Raw genomic sequence first — 26602 nt, forward strand, 5'->3', positions numbered from 1 at the left:
ACTACCAAATAGTATGCATTTGAAAATCTCTGCATACATGTTAGAACTGAAGAGCTATACGTCACATGCAAGGCCTTTCTAATTCACTACAAAAGATGTTTAAATAAAGTTGTTTGCATCGTGTTATAGGACTCACCCATGGCAGAGCATGGTTTAGTACATTTCTAAAATAAATTTGTAGAAGATCTGAAATATGTTATGTCCAAATTTGTTCTGAGTGTGGTGCTAAATAACATTTAACAGAAATAATTATTCTGTTTCAATAATGTTTTAACCACGATAATCTATAATATATAACATGCCCAACACTTCCTTTTTAAAATATAAACATTAAAAGTATTTTTTTAGCTTATTGTGTGATGAAATTGACATTTTCAAACATTTTTTCATTTTAAAAATTATAAGAAAAACCATGCTGAAATCATGTAAGTTGGTTGAGTGGTCACTCAATTATTAAGATTTACCTTGAAATGTCATTCAACACTAAATTTTTAATTTTACATGAAATTTCAAAGATGAACATGAAAAAACAGAATTAATATATTGTATGATATGACTGTGTCTTTTTCCTCAAATTCCAGATTAGCCAAGTCTAATAAACTAATGTCTTATATGACAAATGAATATCCCTCATATAGTTCGATTTGGATTGGATTAGCACATACAATATCTAAGGCATCATTGCTGATCAAGTGGTTTCAGCACACTAATCCACTTAGCGCATGTGTGCAAATGTCTCTTGACTTTGTGAACTGTTCAAATGGCAACACGACGAGCGGAGCGCCAGTGTTGCTTCAATTTCATTACTGTCTTAATTTCTTAAATTCACAAATTGTAAGTAATCTTCTGCAGTAACACGATGAAATGCTGCACTGTGGAAACATCAGAAATATGTTATGGAGAAAGCTGCTGTCTGTGATGGTCTTCTTATCCTATCAGGATAACCATTCCAAGCCAGCAAGAAGAACGAGAGCCCAGCCCATCACAAGCAGCACCCACTGGACAGATCACGACATAGGGATGAGAGTATCCAAGCATGGTCCACACACAGGGCCAGGCTTGTGGTGTCTCTCAGAGCAAGCAGGATAAAGAGTAACCCTGCCCTCCCACTGCCTTGCTGTCCAGCCGGACTTAAACTGGGCCATGTAGCCCCAGAGCAGCTTAAATAATGTCTGTAATATATTTCCAGAGCCCTTTTCCCACTCTGGGGCACGATGTTCTGTACAGACTACTTAATTTATCTGTATATATTATATATATATATAAATCAAAAGCAGAAGAGCAAAACAAATGTTGGTTCCTTAGGCCCCATGCTGTTCCTCTCTATTCTGTTTGCTTTAATTGTTCGCACACTGGAAGAATACATAAATAGGTGGCTCAGTGTTCGGCCATGATGAAGACTCTATTTTTAGTGGCAGAATCCACAATTGCTACTTGTTTCATGTTACCATGGAAATCATCCTCAATGTCTATGATTACATTTTTCTTAGGCACTGCTCTGTGGAAGTACACCAGAAGACTGACTTTGTTTGGCTTCAAAATCCTCCATTTCCCTCTCCACCACCATCAACAACATGACCTTCATTTTGTTACATTTATATAACGAGAACATTAAGACAGCTTTTGAAATTTGATGCTTTCAAGGATTTACTTTTGCTGCTGCGACATTTTGGACCCCATATTTTCACAATTTAAAAAGGCATATGGATGAGTGCTAAAGAAAACACAGGGACAATCCAAAAACAATAATTTCATAAGTAATCATTACTAATAAAGCATTTGACATTGAGAGTAGAAATCTTTTTATCAATCTCACATTGGCACTATAAATATTTAAGCTAATATCCATACAACAATAATTGTACAGCACAATGAAAAAATGTAGAAAGGTGATAACATTGAGAAATATAGTAAATTTTCAAAGTTATGATTACCTATAGATAATAATATTAATGTTTTTTTAAGTATTAAATTATATAATAGATTATTCTCCAGGAGATGTAAAAGTGAGGGTTATATTTAACAATACCATCTGCTTGGTTGTATCATTAATCTTTCAGAAATGTGTTAATAACCCTCCACAAATCTACTTCTTGTGAATCAGTATAGACAGTACTGGAAGCCAAGGCGAGGATGATAATGCCAGCAGCCATATCACTCATCATGCAACTCACAACTGGCAACCCATTGAACCTAAGCAGGTGTGAGCCTGGTCAGTGCCTGCATGGGAGACCTCCTGGGAAAAACTAAGGTTGCTGCTGGAAGAGGTGTTAGTGGGGCCAGCAGGGGGCGCTCACCCTGCGGTCCATGTGGGTCCTAATGCCCCAGTATAGTGACGGGGACACTATACTGTAAACAGGCGCCGTCCTTCGGATGAAATGTAAAACCGAGGTTTCTCGAAAAGAGTAGGGGTGTAACCCCAGCGTCCTGGCCAAATTTCCCATTGGCCCTTACCAATTATGGCCTCCTAATAATCCCCATCTATGAATTGGCTACATTACTCTGCTCTCCTCCCCACTGATGTGTGGCGAGCATTCTGGTGCACTATGGCTGCCGTTGCATCATCCAGGCGGATGCTGCACATTGGTGGTGGAGGGGAGTCCCCGTTACCTGTAAAGCGCTTTGAGTGGAGTGTCCAGAAAAGCGCTATATAAGTGTAAGCAATTATTATTATAACAGTGAGACAGCACAACTAGGTGTGCTCCATCAGTCACTGCCCTTTGCAGACTCGGCTCCACAGCATCGTCACAGACTGCTTCTCCAGGCTTTCAGGCAAACACTGCAGGTCAGCTTCAGTGTTTATTGTTTTACGCACCATTTTGCTTTACCAAAGGTGACTTCAAGGAGATAGTCGCAAAACATTGTACATATCTTTCCTTTCATTAAGAGAAGACATTTAAAAATAGTGGAAGAGCTCCAAGAAAAACACATCAGTAAGAGCTTGGCAGACAGGGTAAAAGAAGAACTAGGTTTTAAACATGACGTGAAATTAAATCTATCTTTTTGCATTGTTGTAGGATGCTTACTTCTTCAAAGAAAAGCTCTCACCATCTGTATCATTGAAATATTAATTTCAAGCTTTTTTGGATATCTTTTTTGCCAAAGTCCAACCTTTGAATATCTCTGACACAAACCATAGAAATGAACAAGAAATGAGGTAGATAATTTCATCTCTACATTGGGTAAAGGGATTGATTTTTCACAATTAAATAAACTTTACAATGCTGAGATGTTCAAATTAAATTAATTAATTAATTCAATTTATCAAATGCTATTTAGAAGTACCTACTTTTCTTCTTAGTCAAAAACTTTATTATTAAGATTATCCAGTACACATAGATTATTATTATTATTATTTTGAACATCGAAATTTAAAGAAAAATCAGCAGCAATTTTTCATTAGATTTTCCCACAAGTACTCTTAATGTTTAATGTGAATACACAATAATTACATCATATTAACATATTCTAGAGCCGGAGTCTCAGCAGCACCTGGGCACCACATGAGACCTCCACGCTTCTTTGGGAAATGTGATTACGAGCACAGGAGAGCAAGGTGCTTAGCATGTCAGCTCAGGCACCAGAGGCACACTTTGTCACCTCCCTGTAAAGATCCTCTTTCTGAATAAGCAAGTTCCTGTTGTGAAATAAATGCCTACATTGTTTCCCTCTGTGTAAATCTGTTTCTAAACATGGATAAGTCTTGCCTTAAGGAAACAGTGCTGGAACCTAGTCAGGGATCTGTCTTTTTCCATCCAGTAAAACGGCACTATCAGAACACATTAAAACTTACAGAGAAATTCACCACATCATGATGATATACATACCTTGCTAAAAACATAATAGTTCTAATAGGTAAACTTTTCTTTAATGCACTCTTTATTCTTAGAGTTTAAAACAAAATATTGGTTAATAAGGAAGTGAAGAGAATGTTTACTGAGAGCATCATTGTTAAATGACAAATTATTTTGCTTAATTGCTTCATGTTATTCCATTACAAAACATTATCTGCATAACTCTTGTGTTTACTAAGTAAACAGCTTAGTACAGAAAGTTAACAGCTTTCAGAACTGATCCAAGGTGGTGTCACATCATTAATGATATACTACTGAGTCGAGACCAGACAAGTTAATCCAATGACCTATTCATGGCAGAATAAATAAGAATAATGTAATCATATGTCATGTGTAAACATATTGTGGCCGCTTTCAATTAGTGAGGATTTTGGAGTAACCTGATACACTATGTGTGTTAAGTTGTGTCAGCAGGCCTCAGAACTGGAAAAAAAGATAAAAAAATAAGAACTAACAAAAGAATAGGCCACTGTTGCCTATTTCTGTCATTTAAAGGTTTTGTATAATTCAATTAGTTACCTAACATAATGGGATATATGCAGTGTATATAGTCTATGTCACTGTGTGTCTAGGCTGCATTGCCTTGAAATAGAAGTTTATTTTTGCAAGAGGATGTTGTTACAATGTCAATTTTTTCTGTGAACTGTGGAAAACAGTGAGATCCAAAGGCGTGGATAATTTGATGTAAATTTGTTGACATAAGGAGCTCTTACTCCTTTTGCTAAAGTAAGCTGTTAAAACTGTAGCTGCATAGTGTAAAGATCCAGTAGATGATATTCAACACTTCCCTGTGTGAAACCTCACACTGATGATGTTCTAGTATCAGCAGAGCTCCAGGAGTGCCTACAGTGTTTACTGTTTTATTGAGGTAACTTTAAACCCTTGTCTTTGAAGACAGAGCTCATCTGATGGAATAATAAGAGCATACAAAATTTTACTTCTAGTAATAATAGTGGCAACTTGTAACTGAAATAAAAACTAGTTGATACTGCTCACAAAGATACCCTTAAGTTAAATTAATAATTACAGTTTAAAGTATATGTTCTTCTACAGTCTTTATTACCTATTAAGCACACACTGTTTGTGTGTTAAGGACTGATATTAAACTCTGTTTTTATCATAATAAAGGTATGTCTTGAAATATATGTGGATTCCTTTTAAAAGTCCAAATACGTTTATGGAGAAAAACACCGTTAAAAATGAAAAAAGTTACAAATGAAGTTAATTGAATACACCAGTCTATTCATACATCAGATCACCTATCTTTATTCTAAACAGTATGACTCAACAGAATATCTGCAATGTGTGCATAAATTACAATACTATGCTATATTGTTTTAAACTTCAATACTAGTTAGTACCAAAAATCCTTTTTATATAGTACCAACTTATATTTTACATAACTCAGAAATGTTATAACACAGTGGGACAGGAGAAGTAATAAGGGGAAATAAACATATGCTATTTCTCTTCTCTCACAGAGATTATGCAGGTGGTGTTTTCTTCATTCTCCTAGATTTAAGATGCTGAGCCAATCCAACCCATAAGTATGGGGTTAAGGTTTTTTTTCTCTTTGCATAGAAAAATTAGTACAAATTGTGGTCCTATTTAGTAATTACTTAACCTGCTAAATACTTGCTAATCTCTTTGTGGGTGAGAACCTGTCAAGTAATTAGCAGAATTTCCCCCCAAGATAAGAATTTAAAACAATGAAGTGCTGGTAAGGGGAGGAGAGAGCAGTTCCCATGGATTCGCATGACAGTTTGGCCCAGATTACTAACCCAGAACCCCCTGGAAAAGCCATTGTGCTGCGATGTGAGAAGGCTCTTTGTGCTGTGCCACTGAAAGGCATTGTCAAGTAGCTGGCACCTTGGTGAATGCGACATGTTTATGCATCACAATGAGAGGTGTGTGCTACCTTTGTGGGCTGAAAATTTTTGCATGTTTAAAGGCTTGTTTCCTAACAAAGATCTGTTTAACATCCATGGAAACATTAACATCAACACTATATTTAAAATAAAACAAGGACTTAATGCCAGTATAATGCGAGGTTGAAGGTAATGTCCCACTAACTGTTTACGGGAGGATTTTTGTAATGTCTCATCATAATAATTTCTGCTTGTAAATAAAAAAAAACATATTGTTTATTTACAACTTAATCCATTTCTTAATTCACAGCTTTTTTTGCACAGAAGTCACAAGACAGTTTTCTGCCTTTTTAACTTGTTGATTAATTAGAAAATAAAAAAACACAATTTAAGAGAACAATAGTCAGAAATATGTATATAAAATATGCACTTGTATTTATTAATTTCACAAGGTTTTCTTGTGAATTGATTCACAAGATAAAATCAATTCTAAAATTTATTTAATCTATAAAATAAATAGATTCATCTTATGATAAAATAAACAGTATTCTTTTTAAATAATAAATAATAAGAATACTGTGCCTTTCACACTTAGAGTATATGGTAAAAATTCAGCATTAAATAAGGAAACGGTTGAATAAAAATGAAAGGCATGTGGAGTTCTTTTTCTGTATGTTTTTGTTTCCATTTATCTCCACTCAGCATATGAATGGGGTTAAAAGAAATAAACCTCATACTCCGTTTTGTCAAAGAAGTGGTTGCTAAAGATTGCAGATCTACTCTTCTTTTTTAAATAGACATACATATATACATTTTATTTGGACTGTCAGTTGGCCATGTTCAAATATACCTTTACAACCGCTATGCATACAATTCTGTACACATATCTAGAAGCCTGAAAACATGAACCACTGATCAAAGCCTTTCCCCTGGCAGAAAAGAATCAGGTAAAAACAAGCTGGTTCTTCCACTGTGGTGAAACACGTATTGAAAGAAACTGTTCACACAGCCCTGATGGAAAATGCTGCTAGAGGAAAAAAGACAATACTAGTTCTGAAACAGGCACAGAAACAGGTTAATCAAAGCTGAAACATGGTTTCAGGAAAACTAGTTTCTTTATATACATACAGTGTGTATCTAATCCAATTTTCTTTATCTAAATGTTTGTGTTTAATTCAGAATATGCTTAAAGAGACAGAGGTATACAGTAAAGGATGGGACACTGCCTAAGATATGGTATGTGGTTATTTCTTTGTTTGTAAAAATGAAAATTAGTTCTGATTTCTAAAAAGCATAGATATTTTGATGCAAAAATGTTGTAAAGTATCATCATAAGATTTAAGAAAAGCAATAAGTTTCCATAATGTAATATTTTTTTTCTGATTCCCTTTTCTGATTCTTCCTCAGCAGTATTTCAGTAAACCCCCTCACTTCCACAGTTCTTTACAATAAAACTTTATGTATAATAAAAAAAACATTCTCTCTTTGACTCAAAAGGAATCCCTCTAGGTCCACAAATGTAGTTTAGAAAAATAAATTAGTTAAATCACAAGTCAGCTTTGCCAATGTACCAAAATCAATTGGATGTTTTATTGTCTTGGAAGTAGGGTTTCAATTGCTTTAAAAATACAGGTATTTGCCCAATTCCAATCTTTGTTTTCACTGTCATGTTGAAGGTTATCTCACTGGCCACCATGAACATCAGGTGACAGTTATTTCCCATGATGCTCCAGAAGCCGTCAAGCTGTCCATCCAGCTGTCAGCTGACCAATCGTTCCCATGGTTCCCTAAGGCCTCCACTATGATGAATTGAAAGCTGCTATTATCTGCCTGTGGTGAAGAGGAACTGTTCAGGCTTTGATAAGCTATCACTGGTCCCAGGTGAGACCAGGCTAACAGCACATCATGACAAAACATCACTTGGCAACAGAACACACAGCAGGAAAAGGTTTATCGTATGTTGTCAACACATTCTCCTCCTGACTCAGGTTCGAGCTCTATGCACATTGGCATCAATATATTTATCAAGTTCACACGAGTTGCAAACATTACGGGTCTGAAATAATAATTTACATACAGTATAGTCACCATGAAAAGCCTTGGCTTAATTTGTTACAAATGTACATCCGGTAAATAACAAATGTTTTTAAAATGGTTGCTCCTGCTTTTGAGTAAGGAAATCACACACTTATACTGAATTATGAGCCAGATTTCACTCTCAGGGGCTATCCTATTTAAGACATGATGTGAAAATTGTTAATATGTTAGAAGAACTGTAATAAAAGACACATGCAAACACTAAACCTGCAAGACAGTACTGTACATCTTACTCCCACACACAGCTGTCAGTTTATGCTTTTATACAATGCCATGCACAAGCAAAGTCAAAGTGGGAAAAATATTTTTTGAGTTGCAATTTTATTAATTATATTAATCAGAAGAAAAAAAGTGTAGATACCACCACCTTGTGTACAAAGATTTATCTGCAGATTATACATTGTTTGTCAAATGGATTTGTGGATTCAGGTTTTTTTCAGTTCAGAATTTCAGCATGGTAATAACCAGTTACATGGACAGGATGTTTCTAATCACAAGAAGACAAATGGGATGGGTTTAGAAAATCAAAGGAATCAAGGAAATGTGAGTTATATTGTATGTACTGTAAATAAATATACATGCACAGCTGGAAATAGATGCTGTCTACTCATAGTGTTTCCTGCTATTTTTCCCTTTGCTAAATACACAATTTCATTAACTGAATTGCCAGAAGTTATTACCATTTATTCTCCTTATAGAGAAAAGGTCAGACTGTTATAGAATCTATTCTATGTAGGATGAAACATGTAGGATGTTTTCACCATTTTTATTTGCTTGATTTTCTAATTATCATTTTGATAGCTTCAGCACTCCACGTAGAAGTCTGTAACTTTGTTCCCTCACCCTGTAAGAAGTGATGTGAGGACAAATTACTTTTACAAATTCTGAAATAAGTCAAGCAAAGCTTTAAAATATTTCAGTTCAAGTGCCCCGATCTCAAGGACAGAGAAGAAATAAATGACATATTCTAAATGAGCATAAAGGCAGAAAAGGAAAAAATACAAATTTCGGTATAAAACGGAAATAAATTTTAACTGTGCCAAAAGTAAAAAAAAATAACAAAAAAAGGTTCTGAATAATTGATTTTTCTGTTTTTCTCCTGTGTAAAATTTTGGTTGCTATCATCTCATCTCGTCATATCTTTCCTCAGTTTGAATTACACTTTTCCCATTCTGGTGCAGCAGTGAAAGGTTGTTTGTTCTGCTAATTAACTTTATTACCCTGATAGCTCCCCGCAGCCTTTGACGAAAACAATTACCATTCCTTTTTTCACTGGCAAAAAGACTATTAATTAGAAATGGGGCCTGGTCCCTGCCATGTTAGCCTGCCACGTTCCCAGGCCCTCAAGCAGGATAGCATTACATTGTCAGTAGTAATTTAGCTCTCATCTGTCTCTGCTAATTATTGTCACATTCATCAAATTCATCAAGGAAAGTGCTCTCAGAAGGATTGCATATTTGCAGTTAATATAGCATAAACTGGTATTACCCATCACCACATTTGTGATGATGAGAGGGACACAACTTATTCATCCCTAATTAGAGCAAGCTGGGTAATTAATTATACATTCCGCCTTATTACTTCTGAGTCCCAGATATTGTTTGTCGAAAAACTGGAGAGGGAGCGAGAGCGAGAGAGCGGAGCCAGGAACTGCAGAAAGGGTGATGTGTTTTGTCACATGTGCTTTGCCATAATTCCCACCTGACAAACTAGCTGAATCAGTGGAAAATTGCAACTTGTCAGCCACCAAATAAACTGCAGTAATAGCTGATTAATGATCAACACCTGTGACAGGTGCTACACGAGACCAGAAACTTGGTTTGAATAGTTCTCACCAAACAAATAAATGGTTAATAAAAATCTTCAAAAATAACCAAGGGGATCTAAACACATCACTTTAAATTTTGTTTCTCCTAGGTGTTTTTTACACACTAAACAATAATTGAAGCATTCGTTTGTTTCTGTTCTTTGAGGGTGGTGGGGGAAATGATTCATGATTTAAAAAAGAACAAACAAGGAGCTAGTATTTCAGTATCAAACAAGACCTTAAGAGAATATTTGCATGTGTGATGGTCTACTAAATAAGTCTGCATGTCTAATTGCTTTTGAATGCTTGACCACATTGTTTGACATTTAGCTTGCCTTGTGGAGTGTTGAATGATGAAAACACTCAGCTTTGGGGATCTCTGTCCCTTCCGGCTGCAGTATGAGCCTCACTGGCAGCCTGGAGGACAGCAAGTGATCATGATTATGTTTCTGTGAAACAGCGCACACCTCCGTAATGGTGACCTCCCAGGCAAACCCACAGGTGCTTCAGTGGGGACTCTACTGTATTTCTAAACACTGAGCTTTGGATGTCTGGAGGAGCTTCGACAGGAGTGTGTATCTAGTGTACATCGCAGACACACATAAATTAGTTCTGGCCGAGCTGCTTGGAGCACAATAACAGAAATTATCAAGACGTTAATTGACGTCTAAACACTATAAGTGTTAATCTTCTGAATATAATTCTGAAGATGAAATCAGAGATACATATTGGCTTTGTGTGCTTGGGACAAATGTAGGGGATCTCATGGTCCCCTTGGTGAAAGGTGTTGGGATTTTCGGCTGCTGATTTCAGGATTTTTTGCTTCTGATCTTGGGCTAAACAAGGGAGGGGCATCCTGGGTTCTTCCATTCCGTTTTATTGCAAGACTTTGTTTGCGTTTTTTTCCATGATTTAAATAATCTTCAGCAGCACGGTCAATTAAATGCTCAATTAAGTCATCGTAAATCATGGCTGGCTGGAGGCTCTCTGCCCGCACAGCCAATGAGAGCTGAGACTGTGTATTGGAGCTGTAGGCCAGTCATGGGCCACCCTGGTCCAGAAGAGCCGCAGGGTCTTCTCTTTCATTCTGCATGACTTAATTTAAATGAATTATTTGCTAAATTGGATAAACGATTTCAGGCAGGAGGCAATTTAAGAGACCCACAGATATTGATGATGACAACAATGATGATTGCAATTACTAACAACAACAACAACAACAACAACAACAACAACAACAACAACAACAACAATAATAATTAATCAACTTTTCATGCAATGATTGCTTTCCACTTGGTACCACTAAGGAACTCTGTGAGGAAATTACTCCACCTGTTAATCTTGACCAGGATTGCACCACATTTACATTTTTCATTCCACAAAACAACAATCTCTTTGCCAAAACATATACTAAACTAGTCACCACAGTCTAGAACAGGGTTAGCTGGTCCTGGATTTGAAGCGTCACAAACCAATACATTTTGTACGTCACTCTGAAAAAGTTGTTCAAGAAGGGAGCTGTGTCATGCGTAGGCTACAAAGGAACAAGTAAAGGTTTATACCATGCTGAAAAAATTAATTAAAGAAACACAACGTTTCAGCTCTGGAGCCTTCCACTTCCTTCCTGACACATGAAGAAGGCTACACAGCCGAAACGTTGTGTTTCTTCTTTATGTTTTTAGCATGGAATAAACCTTTACTTGCTTATTTCACTGTCTGAAAAAGACTAAAGTAAAGACTTGTTAAACATGTACCTTGTACTCATTTTAGTTAATTTGTCGCAAGAAGTCTGCACTGGCCAAACTCCCCTTCAAAACACTGACCACTTGTTGACCACTGACCGCTTGACATGTTCGTGTCAGTATTTTGCAGGAAATCTGGTCAAGGTTGTTGGAAGGACTGCTGTGCTGTAGGTCTACATAAGCTAAGGGAGAGGCAGACGGTGTGGCTGACAGAGCAACCAATACTTACTGGAAGGGTCACAGCTGTGGACTGGTGATTTTGGGCTCACGACTTGGATAAGTATTCAGACCCATTCTGTGGTCTTTCTTTGATTTTCTATGTCGTTCCGTTTTACAAAATTATAAAATGATGCATACAAATGTTTTTAAACTTAATATTTTATTCAAACCCTTAAACTGGATTCAAACTGCTTAAACTGGAGACCTCAAAGATATTCTGTAGGTACAGCTACAGGTGACTAGGAAGTGTCTCTAAGACGTTAGATGAAGTGTGTAACACCTAGCTGGGTAAACTTTACCAACAAACCAAGGTAATGTTTGCTGAGATGTAGGGGGTCCACTGATCAAAAACAATTGTAAAGTTTACCTTGGTGTACCTGGTCAGTTAAGTTTTGGGTAAATGAATGTCAAGGAGCAGCCCCGAAACACACATGTAAGATCACATTAAGACCATAGAGAAAGAACAGAGAAGAGAGGAAAACTGATAAGAGAGGAGAGAAAGAACAAGAGAGGAGTCAAGAGGAGTGGGGACCTGAAGCTTGTGCCAGGCGAGAGAACCTACTTCATGATCATCCAAACAAAACCTGATTGGAGCTGAGTATAGACCTTGCTAGAGAGAGTTTGCTATTCTGTGTTGTTAGGGAACTTGGGTTTCCCGGGTAAAAAATGTCCCGGTTAGAGATGGTCTTTCCTGCTTAGTTATTATGCAGTTTTAAGCAGGTAGCATGTCTCTTTTTGGGCCTCTGTGGGCATTATTTAAGAACTTAATACTTTGTAGAAGTGTCGGGTTTTCTGGGTGATTAGGATGGTGGGCCTCTAAAACGCCTTGTCTGTAAATACTGTAAATATACTAACTGGTGTGTTGTGTATTTTGTTGTGTGTAGTGCAGCGTTTGTATTGTCATTGTTAATAAACATTTGTTTAACCAAGTGTGGATTATTACTCTTTTCACCAAAGTTGCGCCAGAGAACAAAGAATTCATGTGCCTCTAATAATACCAACCACACCAGTATATTCTGGAAAAATCACTTACGAGTTGGGGCCTATTAATATTTATTTTACTTATTGACTAACCCGCTCAGTCAATTCCTGATATTCACCATTTCTGTAACCCCCCCCCCCCCAATTGTAACAATATGTTACAGTAAATGTCAACAAAAACTAAGGAGAAAAAATTTAAATAGATTGATTGAATATGTATTCAAACCCCAGAGTTTAACATTTGGTTAAAGCACCTTTGGCAACAAGTACAGTTGTAAGCCTTTTTGGGTAAGCCTCTGCTAACTTTGCAGGACATTGACTGGGCCACTCAAGGACATTCACTTCCTTATTCTTGCACTGTGGTGTAGCTTTGGCCTTGTGCTTAGGAGATTCACCTTTTGTCCTGCTGAAATGTGTTCTTTCCCTCAGTTTTAAGAATATTACAGACTGAAACAGGCTTTCCCTTAGTATTTGTCTGTACTTTGCTCCTACTTTTTTTTCCTTCAGTACTAACAGGCTTTCCTGTCCCAGCTGGGGAGAGGCAGCCCCACAGCGCGATGCTGCCACCACCATGCTTGACTGTCGGGGTGGTGCTGACTGGGAGATGTGTGAAGTTTGACCTCACCAGTGGTCTGACACAGCAAGGACTGAGCCTGTTACTTCAGGATGCCCTGGTGGTTACCTAGCACCTGACCCAACAGTGCTGGGATGTCTTCTCCCAGAGACCTGTGGTGATTTCACCTTAATGGACGGCTCTGTCAGGTGAGAGCTTCTCTGCCTGACGTCCTTCTGCCTGGAGGTCCCCAGCTCCTCGGTGACCACTCTGAGGCAGCTTCCTCAGCTCTACTGTTCCCACTCCGAGAGGCGGACACCACACAGACAACAGGCCACCTCCCTTCCAGGGCTGCTTCCTTCCTATCTCTCTGCTTCCTTGGTGCTTTTGCCTTTCTTCTATAACATGGACTAGGTGAGATACAGCTGCAGCTTGTTGCTTCACTGTCTGCACACTCATTACTTCCACAGGAGAAACATGCGCCCATAGTTCACTCTGATCTCCCTAATCATCGAATTATTCTAGACTCTGTGCTATGCTCTGGGTGGAGTGGTGGCACTGTGGCTAAGAATCTGTGCCCATGGCTGGAAGGTTGCCAGTTCAAATCCCACGTCCATCAGCGGAATCCTACTTCCCTGGGCCCCTGAGCAAGGCCCTTAACCCCAGCTGCTCTAGGGGTGCTGTACAATGGCTGACCCTGCGCTCTGACCCCAAGCTTCTCTCCCTGTGTCTGTGTCTCATGGAGAGCAAGCTGAGGTATGCAAAAAGACAAATTCCTAATGCAAGTAATTGTATGGCTAATAAAGTGATCTTAGACACTGACCCCAGGATAGCCCTGCACTACAAGGCTTCAGCTGAGGGATGGACAACATCACTTGTTATACATGTAGCTTGTACTAAGTTTAAAAAGTTAATTCATTGCAAGACGTCTGCACTGGCCAATCTCCCCTTCAAAACACTGACCACTTGTTGACCACTGACCCCTTGACATGTTCGTGTCAGTATTTTGCAGGAAATCTGGTCAAGGTTGTTGGAAGGACTGCTGTGCTGTAGGTCTACATAAGCTAAGGGAGAGGCAGACGGTGTGGCTGACAGAGCAACCAATACTCACTGGAAGGGTCACAGCTGTGGACTGGTGATTTTGGGCTCACGACTTGGATAAGTATTCAGACCCATTCTGTGGTCTTTTGTGGTCTGTGGACATTTTCTATGTTGTCCCATTTTACAAAATTACAAAATGATGCATACACACGTTTTTAAATGTAATATGTTATTCAAAACCTGAATGCATTTCTCTGATCTCCCTAATCATCTAATTATTCTAGACTCTTTGCTATACACTGACCATAGGATAGCTCTGCACTGCAACAAGTCTCACTCTCTCTACACATAGTGTCTTGATGACAATTATTTGTTTGGCTCGCGTGTTCATTAGGTGTGTCATCTTACACTGCCACACATCTATCCCTCTCTCTATCCCTTAGCATCATGCCCCCCTCACTAGTCCCTCTAACTGGTTACACTGAGTAGACTGTGCTCACAGGGACTTCAGAGACTTCAGTGTTTTCTGTACCCTTGTCCTGATCGGTGCTTTTAAATGACTTTATCCCTGATGTGTTTTGAACTCTCCTTAGCCCTCATGGTTAAGAGTTTCCTGGAATTTCACCACCTAATAAAAGAACCTCACACACAGGTGTTTTTTTATTTTGAAATCATGAGAATAATAATAATGAATATTTAATGAATCCATGTATTAATATAGTGCTTTTCTGGACACTCCACTCAAAGTGCTTTACAGGTAATGGGGACTCCCCTCTACCACCTGGTGTGGCCCCACCTGGATGATATGCTGGCAGCCATAGTGCACCAGAACACTCCCCACACGTCAGCTCTCAGTGGGGAGGAGAGCAGAGTGATGAAGACAGTGCAGAAATGGAGATTATTAGGAGGCCATGATTGGTAAAGGCCAATAGGAAATTTGTCCAGGAAGTTGGGGTGACACCCCTACTCTTTTTGGGAAATGCCTTGGGATTTTTAATAACCACAGAGAATCAGGACTTTGTCTGAAGCCCAGCTCCTTTATACAGTATAGTGTCCCCATCACTATAGTAGGGCATCAGGACCCATACAGACCACAGGGTGAGCGCCCCCTATTGGTCCCAGTAACATATCTTCCAGCAGCAGCTTTAGCTTTCCCAGGAGTCTCCCATCTAGGTACTGGCCAGGCTCACACCTGCTGAGCTTCATTGTGTTGCCAGTTGTGAGTTGCGGAGTGATATAGCTGCTGGATATCTGAGACTAATTGTGTGGCTTATTAAAGTAATTTTTGCACCTTAATTAATTTAGGTTCACCACAGCAAAGGTTTTGAATAATCATGCAATCGTGATGTACAGTAGGTTGTGTATATAACATATATTAATTACTGCTTCAAAGTGTCACAATGGCACATTTTAAAAATAACAAATTGTGAAAACTGTGCAAAGGTCTGAATACTTTTGCAAGGCACTGTGGATGCACACTTAAACCCCATGCAAAGGATCTGAAGCACATAGACACGTCAACGGCAGAGTTTCTGATGAGGCAGATGAATGAAAGGCAGGAATGGATAGTGGAATTATTGTTGATGGAAAGATGTCATGGCTGTGAGAAAACCCATGGAAACCCATTCTGAATGCATACAAATAATCTCTTATCAAAGAAAAAGAAAAAAACACTTCACAGATAGTAACCTCTTATCTAAAGCCAAAAAAGCCATTAAGGGAAAGCAAACAAGTTTACCATGAGTACTAACTTAAAGTGTGTGAATAATGTGGCCATGTGTAATAATTTTGCAATGTACTGTAGTTTACTCAGAAAATGCACATTATGTATTCTTTAAACTATCAATTTTCCTGTTGCTGGACCTGAAAAGAAACTGAAAGTTTATTATACTGGATATTCGTTTATTTTGGTTCAAGCATGTGGAAAGATCCTCACGTTATAAACTGGTCTAATATGCATAAAATACTGAATAATTAAGTAAGAACCAACACATCCCAATACATATAATTTGGTCATAAATATTTTATGTCCTGTTGAGCTCATAAAATAAAGCAGGACTCCATATATCCCTTCCGGGTACAAATTAGCTGCAGTCCCATGGTACTTATGTGCACTGAAAGTGCTGACAAATTCTCACATCAGCTCTAGAACTCTACAAGAGGAGAGTGTGACATTCCTTGAGGATGTCAGATTAAACTAACATGCGCCAGTCAATATTGGTACACTGTGACCCTCGATGCCTCTAAAGCAAAACTATTAAGTCCAACATTTTCCTCTGTAAGTGTTTATCTGTAAGGATGGCTTACATGTCCTCTGAAGCAGATATTGAGACTGATTGGACAATGGTAAGATACCAGACAGGGGACCACAAGGCCGACCTCTGGAAATAGGGGGAGAAAATCTTAATCTGCAGCACAATACCGCTCTCCTGAAACCCTATCATTTTCACTTCCAGAGAGTCTGCTGCCTGACTGTGAATGAAGTGAAAGGAATGGTTAGTGCCGAAAATTGGATCAGAGCTAACATTCTCTCATTTTTATCAGCAGCTGCCAAAGGTCATCTGACATAATAGCTGATGAATTTAAGCCCGGCGGATTTCATTTGCAATTTTCAATTTACTGAGGCCTCCGAACCCCATGGTGATAAGAGCTTTCCCCTATCGTGGCCTGTCACAAACATCAAGAATCTGTACAAACCCACAGGAAAGGAAAAAAGGAGAAAGCTGCATATCATCAGAATTAAAGATAAGAAGAAAACAGGGAGAAATAACGTCGAGCAAAAGTTGTGGAGCATCATGTGTGGTTAAGTTCTCTAAATGCCATTTGTAATGAAAAGCGACCATGAAGACTAATCAAATGACATGAGTGAATTAAATTGCAGCCTTTTGATGGTATATCTAGCAGAAACTGTTTTTTATTGAAGAGTGAGATGGGAAGCTGTGCAGCTAATGCCTGGAGTATAATAAAGAAAAAGGCAAGCTTTCCTTAAACTGCTGTGCTGCAAACTCTAATTCCCTTAAACATGCCCGGTATTCAAGATGTCTGAAGTGTGATGGGACGAAACATGTTTTCATAACAACTGGAACATATACAATCCTTTTGTTAACACATTATATCATTTCTTAAAAACACTCTAGAAATTATAATTCTACAAGTTTTTTTAGCCTTTTGTTAAAGCAAGTAATTTTTTAAGCAGTCCTCCCCAAAAACACCGCTTTTAGATTTGCTTTATTTCATTGGCTTTTGGCTTCCCTAAGACAAACACTTTATTGCTCCTGCCCTTCATGTGAGTTGTTTATACTATAACCATGCCATAGTTCTTCCAATCTGACTTTCGAAGCCCCCGTGTACTGTACAATACCGCTGAAACACTGGAATGGGCACACATGGGCAATGTGTTAGCCGGGCGTATGATCCTGGCTTTACAAATCTAAGGCTTTGCCAGAGGAATCCAAACAAAATACTGTATCAAGTACCATTCAATACTCACATGGAACAGCTGACTGTCCTAGAAATAAGGAATAGATTTGGCATAAAGCTCACTGAATGCTAACAGCACTTAGAAGCACTTGGCAGAGGCGTAGAACCAGAGAAGGAATGGAAATCGCACAGAACAGCTGTGACTAATACCATCTTGTAAGTGCTAGCCCGAAAGAAAATGCAAAGAGTGCTTCAGTGCAACTCCTAGAGAACATTTCCCTCAAAAGCTAAATGACATACATTTTCTTGGCAGAAAAAAATACAATAATGCTCTTGATTGAACTGCACTTGGAATTTAATGACCACTGAATTACGCTAAAGTGGCCAAGACACCTGGGATAGTATAAATAAAGCAACCGAATACATTCAATAACCCGTGATATAAAATGTTTATCTTCACTATACATAATTAATTCACAATAAAATTGTATTGAATGCATTTAACAGCATTCAAAAATATATAAAACTCATCAGGTCATTCCACTAGGATAGTATCTGAGTCCTAACACCTCACTCTATCTTAGTAATAAAATGGCATGCCAAATTAATAACTAAACTGCACATGGTACAGTATGCCTCACAGGAAACAAAAAGCTTTTAGAAATGTGAAAAGCCATTTCCACATTAGAAAAAAAACTTTATCTCTTTCTGGCTGTTTTTTCACAGCTCTGTTCAGTTCATTCAGCATGTGAAGCTAGATGAAGCAGAGGGCAATTCACGTTCCGTTCCTCATCGGAAGTAGGATATGCCTCATCTTACCAAGAACTAACAATGAGCCTGGATGCTGCTAACCCTGGGACACATGACATAGTAAGTGTCTTCATCTTGCATTAATTGCTCAAATTGAAGCTATGCCACATCTCTCCAAGCTAGATGTTGCTTAGTATCCCTTTGATATGATAATGGCATGCTTCTTAGCAGATGAATATGCAAATTGCAGGCAGTAATTTGGTGGCATGCACCTGCCGACACTGCGCTCCTACGCTTCTACTCCACTGCAACTCCAGGCACACAAAAGCGTCACAGTGGTAAAATTAAATTCAAATGTCCTACATTTTAAACAGATGCTTCCTCTCCTCATTGTAAATCCACTCTTCCAGAATCTGCCAATGGAACCTATTTAGTTCTCTCTCCATGCTAATAATTGGTCAACATTTACATTGCACTCGGCGGATTGAATTATAAATGCACTTTAAAGGTCCATTTAACATTTCCAACAGAGTCCATATTATAGGTAGACAAAGCAGACCACGTATGTGTGTTTGAGAAAAAAAAAATACCATTAGCCTTATTTTATTTACTTTTCAGATTTTGTTGGATTTCCTGAATCATTTAAAGCTTTCACAGTGGGCTACCAACTGCTTCCCATTTAAAAAAAGACTCCTCTTTAATCTGTGTGTATTTATTCTATATGTGTATATAAAAACTGTGTACATATATATACACACACAAAGGAAATTTCATTTAGAATGGGAAGCAGTTAAATATATAAACATACAATATACAAAAGAATGAAGAAGCTTAAGCAAATCTATATAGTGTTATAACCATTAAATGTAAATGTACACTAACATGGCACGCAACACTTTGCTTCTAGTTCCATTTACTTGTGCATTAAAATATGACTGGAATATAAATATTATAGATATGGTCATTCTCAGGTTTTACTCAGTTTTCAATTGACAGCATCCAGTTTTGAAGAATTATATAATTGTAATTGATGATGACAACAATCTGTAATTATTAGGTTTAAAAGCAATCTTCTGGTTTTAAGTGGTTTAAAAATACATATTACAATAAAAATTACAAAGCTGCCTATGAGAAAACAGCAAATACAGAAGATTAAATAATCTAAAAAAAACTGCTCTAAAAACAAACATTTTCAAGCTAGATTTAAAAACATTCAATACTGTTGGCCCCACTAGTTATTTTGGGATGGAGTTCCATGACTTTGGGGGATAATAGAAAGGTACTGTCACCTGAAGAAAGAAGAAGACTAACACTGGGGAAACAGAATAACTCAAAAGCCGAGAGGAAGCCAGTGCAGGGACTCTGAGACAGAAGTGATGTTCTCACTTGCACATGGCCTAGTTAGGAATCTAGCTGCTGAAGTCTGAACATATTGTATTATGTTAAATATAGTTTCAGAAACTCGAGAAAGTAGGGAGTTACAATAATCAGTCCTTTAAAAAAAAAATTGATCTAGTTTTTCCACTACAGATGCGCATGACGCCCAGTTCAATTTTTCTCTGAATGATAGGTGCCATCAGAACACAAATGCTTTGAAAACAAAGAGAATTGTTGAGAATTTTGATTCCTTGATCTGACGTCTCAGAGGGTTCCTCTGGCAACAGGAAATAAATGAAAGAGCAAGGATGAGCTGCTGATCCTGTAGGCTTCCCTGTATCACAAAAAGGAAAATGGCACAAGTACACCTAGTAGAAAAAGTACTCAATGTTGATTAAAAAATGAACTATCACTATTTTATGAACCTCTGTTCAAGATATTACTGCAGAATAGCTGCACAACATATTTGTCTTTTCTAGAACTGATTGCTGCCTACTGGCTAGGGGGATCTAAATCCACACTGAACAAACTTCAACATGTCCAGAATTCAGCAGCCAATCCTGGCCAGGTCACATGCAAGTCACCACATTACTCCTGTCCTGGAGCCCTCCTACTGGCTTCCTATCTGGTTTAACTTCAACTTCACAATCCTCATGCTCATCTGACTTATCAACTTCCTACTTTCCACATCGCAAGCTTTGTTAATCTTACTGTGGTCTCCTATTTGTCACCCCAGCTCTTTGAGGTGACAGGGACTTCTCTTACTGTGCCCCGAAGTTCTGGAATTGTAACCCCAAGGATGTCAGAGAGTCACCTTCCCTGAGTGCCTTCAAATCGAGACTCAAAACCTTCTTCTTCAAAAGGCTTTTATTTGATTGGTGTCTGTGTCTGCCCCCGGCATCTTCAGGAGATTTTTGTTATCACTTATCTTTATAAACCTTTTATTGTAAATCACCTTCACAAAGTGCTGTACAAGATGCAATATAAAATAAAGTTTATTATTAGTAGCAGTAGTATTTAGATGCACAATGTCTTTCCAACTGTAAAGTAAATGATGTTGCAACTGACTCCAAGAGCAGCTCTGACTAGGTTACTTCTGTTCAGCTGTGCTTTACAAATTTTCTGTCTCATGCATCAACAACCTCGAGGAAATGGCAATTCTTTTTTCTAATTGCTGTTAAAATATGTTATCATTCAATAAGTGAATTTTCCTGCGGATATCCAGTAACATTAAAAGTGCACCATAAATAATCTAAAAAAATAATCTACTGAGAAAGTATCAGGCTTCTCTGGTTACTTAAATTTCCATTATGGTTGGTTTGCACTGTTTGCACCACAGCTACATCAGCAAATGGCAGGTTGTTCTGGCAGCCCAGGTTCCTGAATCAGTGACAGGACCTATCACTATGTGCACAGCTAGAGCACAGTGACTTCTCACAGGACCTATCACTATGTGCACAGCTAAAGCACAGTGACTTCTCACAGAAATATATGCCAATACAAGTTATACCTCACTCTAGTATCCTTCAGCGGGAGGTAGACTGAGCTGGATTTTAACAGTATTTTCACTGTCGGCTCTACCCATGTGGAAGGTTCCTCTGAGGAAAAGCTAGGGATTTCAGGTGATGTGATGGAGATACAAGTTCATTCTAATCTCCTGATGCATAGTTTAGAGAAAAGCCCTGTGTGCCTCTAGAGAAAAATAACATGAGTTTTTCAACATCAAAGTCTTATGTGACACATAGAAAAAATAAACAAGAAATGTTTTTTGCCTTAATAGGCTGGGAAACAAACAAACAGCTGGTTCACAAGATTTTCAATCAGTCCCTGATCAGTACATTGTTCCACCGTTAAAGTCAGATTTATTTATGATCTTTATATGTTCAGTCTTTGCTCTGGGGTGAAGGAAGGTACAGCAGCTGCATATGTTCTCCATGTCTTTGAAAAGAAAATTGGGAGTTATGTGATGCAATAATGCCCAAACTATTTTTTTCAAACAAGACACAATATATGTTTGATATGAACAACACCTGTGTTCATTCCTACACATAAAAAATCCGTTACAGTTCTGGCACTGAGGGAAACACAGGAGCCAATCCACAGCAAATGTATCCTTGAGTCAAGCGTCTGCTGGGTGAGTTCTTCATACCGTACAAGCGGTTTTAACACAGCAAGTTGCAAAAAACTGAATTTCATTTTATTACATTAAAACTCTTTAAAACCTCCAGTGTTTCTTGAAACTGTTGGATTGGTGTGCTATCACCATTCACATCTTTTTGTTTATATTTGCAAATCTTCCTTTTTAAATCTCAACACAACTGTCTGACTACAAGAAAGTCAGAGAAAAATGTTATAACAAGAATAAAATCCTTTCTGTTGTGAACATGGAGCTGGGGGATAGGTAATAAATACACCACACAATGGGCTTCAGAAACATTGCACTGTATATTCTACCCACCAGAGACACATATAAACTGAACTTTTGGTAACAATAAAAACTGAATCAGAGCTGTGTCATTTTCAATATGACATCAGGCCTCTATTCATTGGCGGTAATTTGCAGTGAAAAATGTGTTTCAGGCTGACTAATGTTGCCTACATGCGGCTGTCACAGCCTCTTGATTCCTTTTCTTTGCTCTCAGCCCCACTGACCTCATCCCCCTTTTGAGCCTCCTGTGTTTTTTCCTTCTTCTTTTCTTTAAACACACATATTTCTAGGCTCTGCCCTCCCACATGTTACTGAACCAGCAATGCTCTCCTCTGCGGTTCACCACACACCGCCTGCACCTGACTACTGCCTACCTGGAGTGTGACCTCGCAATAACAGCCCTCCCAGCATGTCATCTGGCTTTGGCAAAAGAGGGGCAATTATGCCAGCTGCCAGACGTCTTCATTGTTAAATGCACTTGGCACAGCCCCTGAAGTGTCTGCCAATCTTCAAAATTGAACTTCCTAATTTACATTAAGCAATCTGCACTAGCAAAAAAAAAAAGAATGTACTTCTGCTCTGTAAGCAAGTTCCAACTAATTCACTTTCACAACCTCAGAAACAGACGTACCCCGTAACAGTCTGTAAAAATACAGGCCAAGGGCGCATGGAAACAACTCCCAAAAATTCACTCATGAATATTAGAAGAACATAAGAACAGTAACAAATGAGAGGAGGCCATTTGGCCCATCGTTTCCATTTTCTTGATATTAAATAATAGATCACAAGGACCTCATTTACTTGTCTCTTGAAAGAACAACAGCATGGCTGAGTATCTTGTTCCATACTCCCACCAACCTTTGCGTAAAGAAGTGCCTCCTGTTCTCAGTTCTGCATGGTTTCCACTTGTGTGCTCTTGTTCGTGTCTCACTCTTCATTCTGAAGAAATCCACTGAGGTGATCTTGTTGGTGCCTTTCGGGATTTTGAATACTTGTATCAGGTCCCCTCATAGTCTTCTCTCTTCAGGACTGAAAAAGTTTTGTTCATTCAGGCTGTCAGTGTAGGACATTCCTTTTATGTCCAGGATTGTTTCTGTATTATTATGTATTCCTTTTCTTCACAGTCTCAGGAATCTCAAGGTTTCTAATTTCCAGTCTGTGACATTTTATGATTTTGGTTTTGTTATCATTATCAGGATTTTAATGGTCTACTCTTTCATCCTTCATGAATAACTAATAATCAAATTTTTAAATGACCAGAAAATACATATGGGGATGTATGGATGGAGAAGAGGTCACATTGATCACACCACAAAATATCTGAACATTTTCTTCATTGTGTAGCAATGCAAGAAATTTAAATGTTGGAAAAGAACCAAAAACAAGTTTTTCAGCCATTTGATTAGTGCTACACAACAATTTAACCCAAAGACAATGTGGTCAAGTGACCCAAAACTACTCATAACCTCTTAAACTATTAATAGAGGCTTGAAATGAATGCAGGATTGTGTCATAATGAGTCTGCCTGCAGAATGATTTCAGCTCCCTTCGTCTTGCTGCCAAAATAGCGCTCTCATCTCCTGCAAACAATGTCCATCACTGAGCGCAGCACAGACATCCTCTCATATGGCAAGCCTTGTACACATTAATGAAGGTCTAACTCTGTCATAGGTCAAAAGCAGTGATTCAGATCTAGTCTGATTATTATCTAAGCTTCAGCAATCAGATGAGACAGCTCTGTGTCCTCATTAAAGAAATGTTTGTCCCTGACACAGACAAACAACAAATGTCTTGAAGTCTAGTTTCAAACATGATACTTTAAGATCACTTTCACACCAGCCATGGCTTCAACAAAATCTACTACTTGAGTCACTGCTTCTACTGGCAGAGAAACAATTTAATCTGGTAAAGACATGAAAAACGTATGCTTGAATCCAGAAGAGGAAATTGATTTTTGTCTTTAAATTACAAGCAACTGCTTTTGAAAGATGCTTAGATAATTATTTCCCATTATTGACATAAAGAAATCATATTTTAAACTATGAAATTCACACTTACCAAGTTCTATATGTCGAAGATGGATTTTCCCCACAAATTTGTTTTCATTCATAGACCTTGGAGATACAACTACCACCTGCAATAATCCAGACAATGCGATTAACATTAATGTAATATGTGTATTAATCTGACAAACTGTGATAACTACCCTAGATGTTGTGTACACAACCATTACAGAATATGAGGAACAGTTCCAATTTGTTATTAGCAATGCTTTCCATCCAACACAGCTCTAAACTTTAGAGGGTTTGGACTCCTTAAAGTGATAAAGAACCAGGAATAAATACACAATATTCAAACACACAACATTTAAACAATTTCAAGCCGAACTTAAAGACTTATCTTTGCTGGTCATTGAGAGATATTGGGGAAATTCACACTTGCAGAGCATAAGGCAAGTGAATGTCTGCAAAAGTACTGTCTGGAATATCCAGACTAGTTAAGCTATGCTTTAAAGAAGAGTCTGAAAACTCTGACAACTGCATGTGTTTATCCTATAACTTCTAATATTCATTCTGGAATGTGTACAAATGTTATTTACTTGGACAATCTATAATTAGGGACTTCCATTGTTAGCATTATGAGGGAATTAATTGACACAGGACCCACAGAACTAAGGCCTTGCCCTGGGTTTCCTACTACTTTATTCTCTGGTCTTCAGAGTCAGAGGGACCAGTCATATCAGCTACAGCTTCAGATAAAACCACATTTAAACAGCCAGTGCCTTATCTCAGGAACCCAAGTCCCTGTTACACAGAGCTGAGAAGGCCATATGAAGATGGAATATATACAGTATTTATACTAGAACAGTAATAATGTCAACCAACAGGGTAGCAGCTCCTACTTTTTTCACTAATGAACTAAGTAAAAGAAGCAATAAGAGTTGAAGAAATACAACCAATTTTAAGTGGTGACTGAAGATAAGGTACAATTGGTTCTTCAGAAAGGGCTTGTGCAGTAGATTCCAACAGTCCCGTTTGTTATTAGAGCTCTGATTTAGGTGTTCTGGTTGAAGTCTTTCTACATGTTTCCAGGATCCAGAGCAGGAACTTCTACACCTTCAGGTTCAGGGGTCCCGGCCGCCAGAACCCAGCAATCATCAGTGCAGAAGAGACAACTTCGGCTCCGGGGTTCATTAACAATGTGTTGCTGTTGATGTCAAGTCAACTCCTAGGACAATATCTTGTCTACACAAAGGGGAATATGTGAACATGAAAGATTTACATTCCCCTAAATTGACAATTATGTTTCCCATCTATGTAATTCCCCTTCTGTCAACACTGGGCAGCAGATAGCATTCAGAAGTCATTGGCATTCTCTCCTGTACATCCACACAAACTCAATTCCAACAAGACATGCATTTCAACTTTGCATAACTTTTCCTGATTTGAAATTGCAGATATGAATAAACTTATCGCCTGTGCGAAGCAAGTGTCACGCTGACTTGTCCCTTATTCTAGACATGGCAGAAGTTTTCATAATGCTCATTTTAATGCCTTGCAGATTCCCATTTTCAGGCCTCAATGTCATTACCATAACAAAAGACATAACAGAAAATAACTTGTAATCAGCTCTTTTTTGATTTTTACTTTTGCATTAAGGTCTTTTACAGAAGAGAGCAACAAAAGGAAGGTTCAAACCCAGATAGTCAAGTCTTATGACATTAAAATCTGAACGTAATTTTGCCTTCAGATTTTCTTATAGCCTGAATATTGTAATAAAATTGTAGCTTTCTAGTGTGTTCCATAGAAGTCAACAAATACTGGCTATTTAATCATATACAGTATATGCATAAAAATACAATTGTTGGAATGCAGATTTACCCTTTGAAGATTTACCATGCTTAATATGGCAAGTTGAGTCTACAGCTGTAAACTCTCAAGTTGCTTCTCGAAATTTGAAGTCTCAGTGTGGTGTCGCTATAATCATTACAACTGTTGATGTTCTGTTGTCTTCCTCCATTCTTACAGCTGACACAGACAAAAGCAGATATTTACAGTGCTTCTGGACTAATCATGAGAATAAGCTATACATTTTTCAGCATAATCTACCTTTGACAACACTTAAAATCTTAAAAGCTGCTGACAACGGGAAACAGATTTTACTCAGAATCACAAAAACTTAGACACGTTTCTTGACTATCACCCTGCTTTAGATATACGCAATTCCAAAGTAGTGAATATATAAACCTTTACAATTAACTGAAGCTACCAATTTGAAATTTTCTTTTGACTGTGTGATATGGACATATAAAGGATGTAAATTAAATCTTAAACTCATAATTTGTATATAATCAGATGTGCTCCTCATGGGTCTACATTATAGGTATGTTATAGTTGCAATTATTACTGCCCTCACGAACCAGTTTATGAGCTGGTAAAATTTTCAAGCTCAGTATAAAAAATAC

At 38.1% G+C, this 26602-nt stretch overlaps 1 long non-coding RNA gene across 4 annotated transcripts in view; it reads right to left on the reverse strand.

Moving 5' to 3' along the window:
- The window catches only part of LOC148677407 (uncharacterized), a 122934-nt gene that overhangs the window by 55977 nt on the left and 40355 nt on the right, over window positions 1–26602 (reverse strand). For 2 of the 4 annotated variants that reach the window (XR_015930875.1, XR_015930876.1), the window contains exon 2: window positions 24196–24271. The exons of the other annotated variants lie outside the window; for them this stretch is intronic. This is a non-coding gene — a long non-coding RNA (uncharacterized LOC148677407). The remainder of the gene's footprint in view (window positions 1–24195; window positions 24272–26602) is intronic. 4 annotated transcript variants of the gene reach the window in all.

Source organism: Lepisosteus platostomus, chromosome 2 (genome assembly GCF_059453375.1).
Source record: "Lepisosteus platostomus isolate fLepPlt1 chromosome 2, fLepPlt1.hap1, whole genome shotgun sequence".
NCBI classification, from domain to species: Eukaryota; Metazoa; Chordata; class Actinopteri; order Semionotiformes; family Lepisosteidae; genus Lepisosteus; species Lepisosteus platostomus.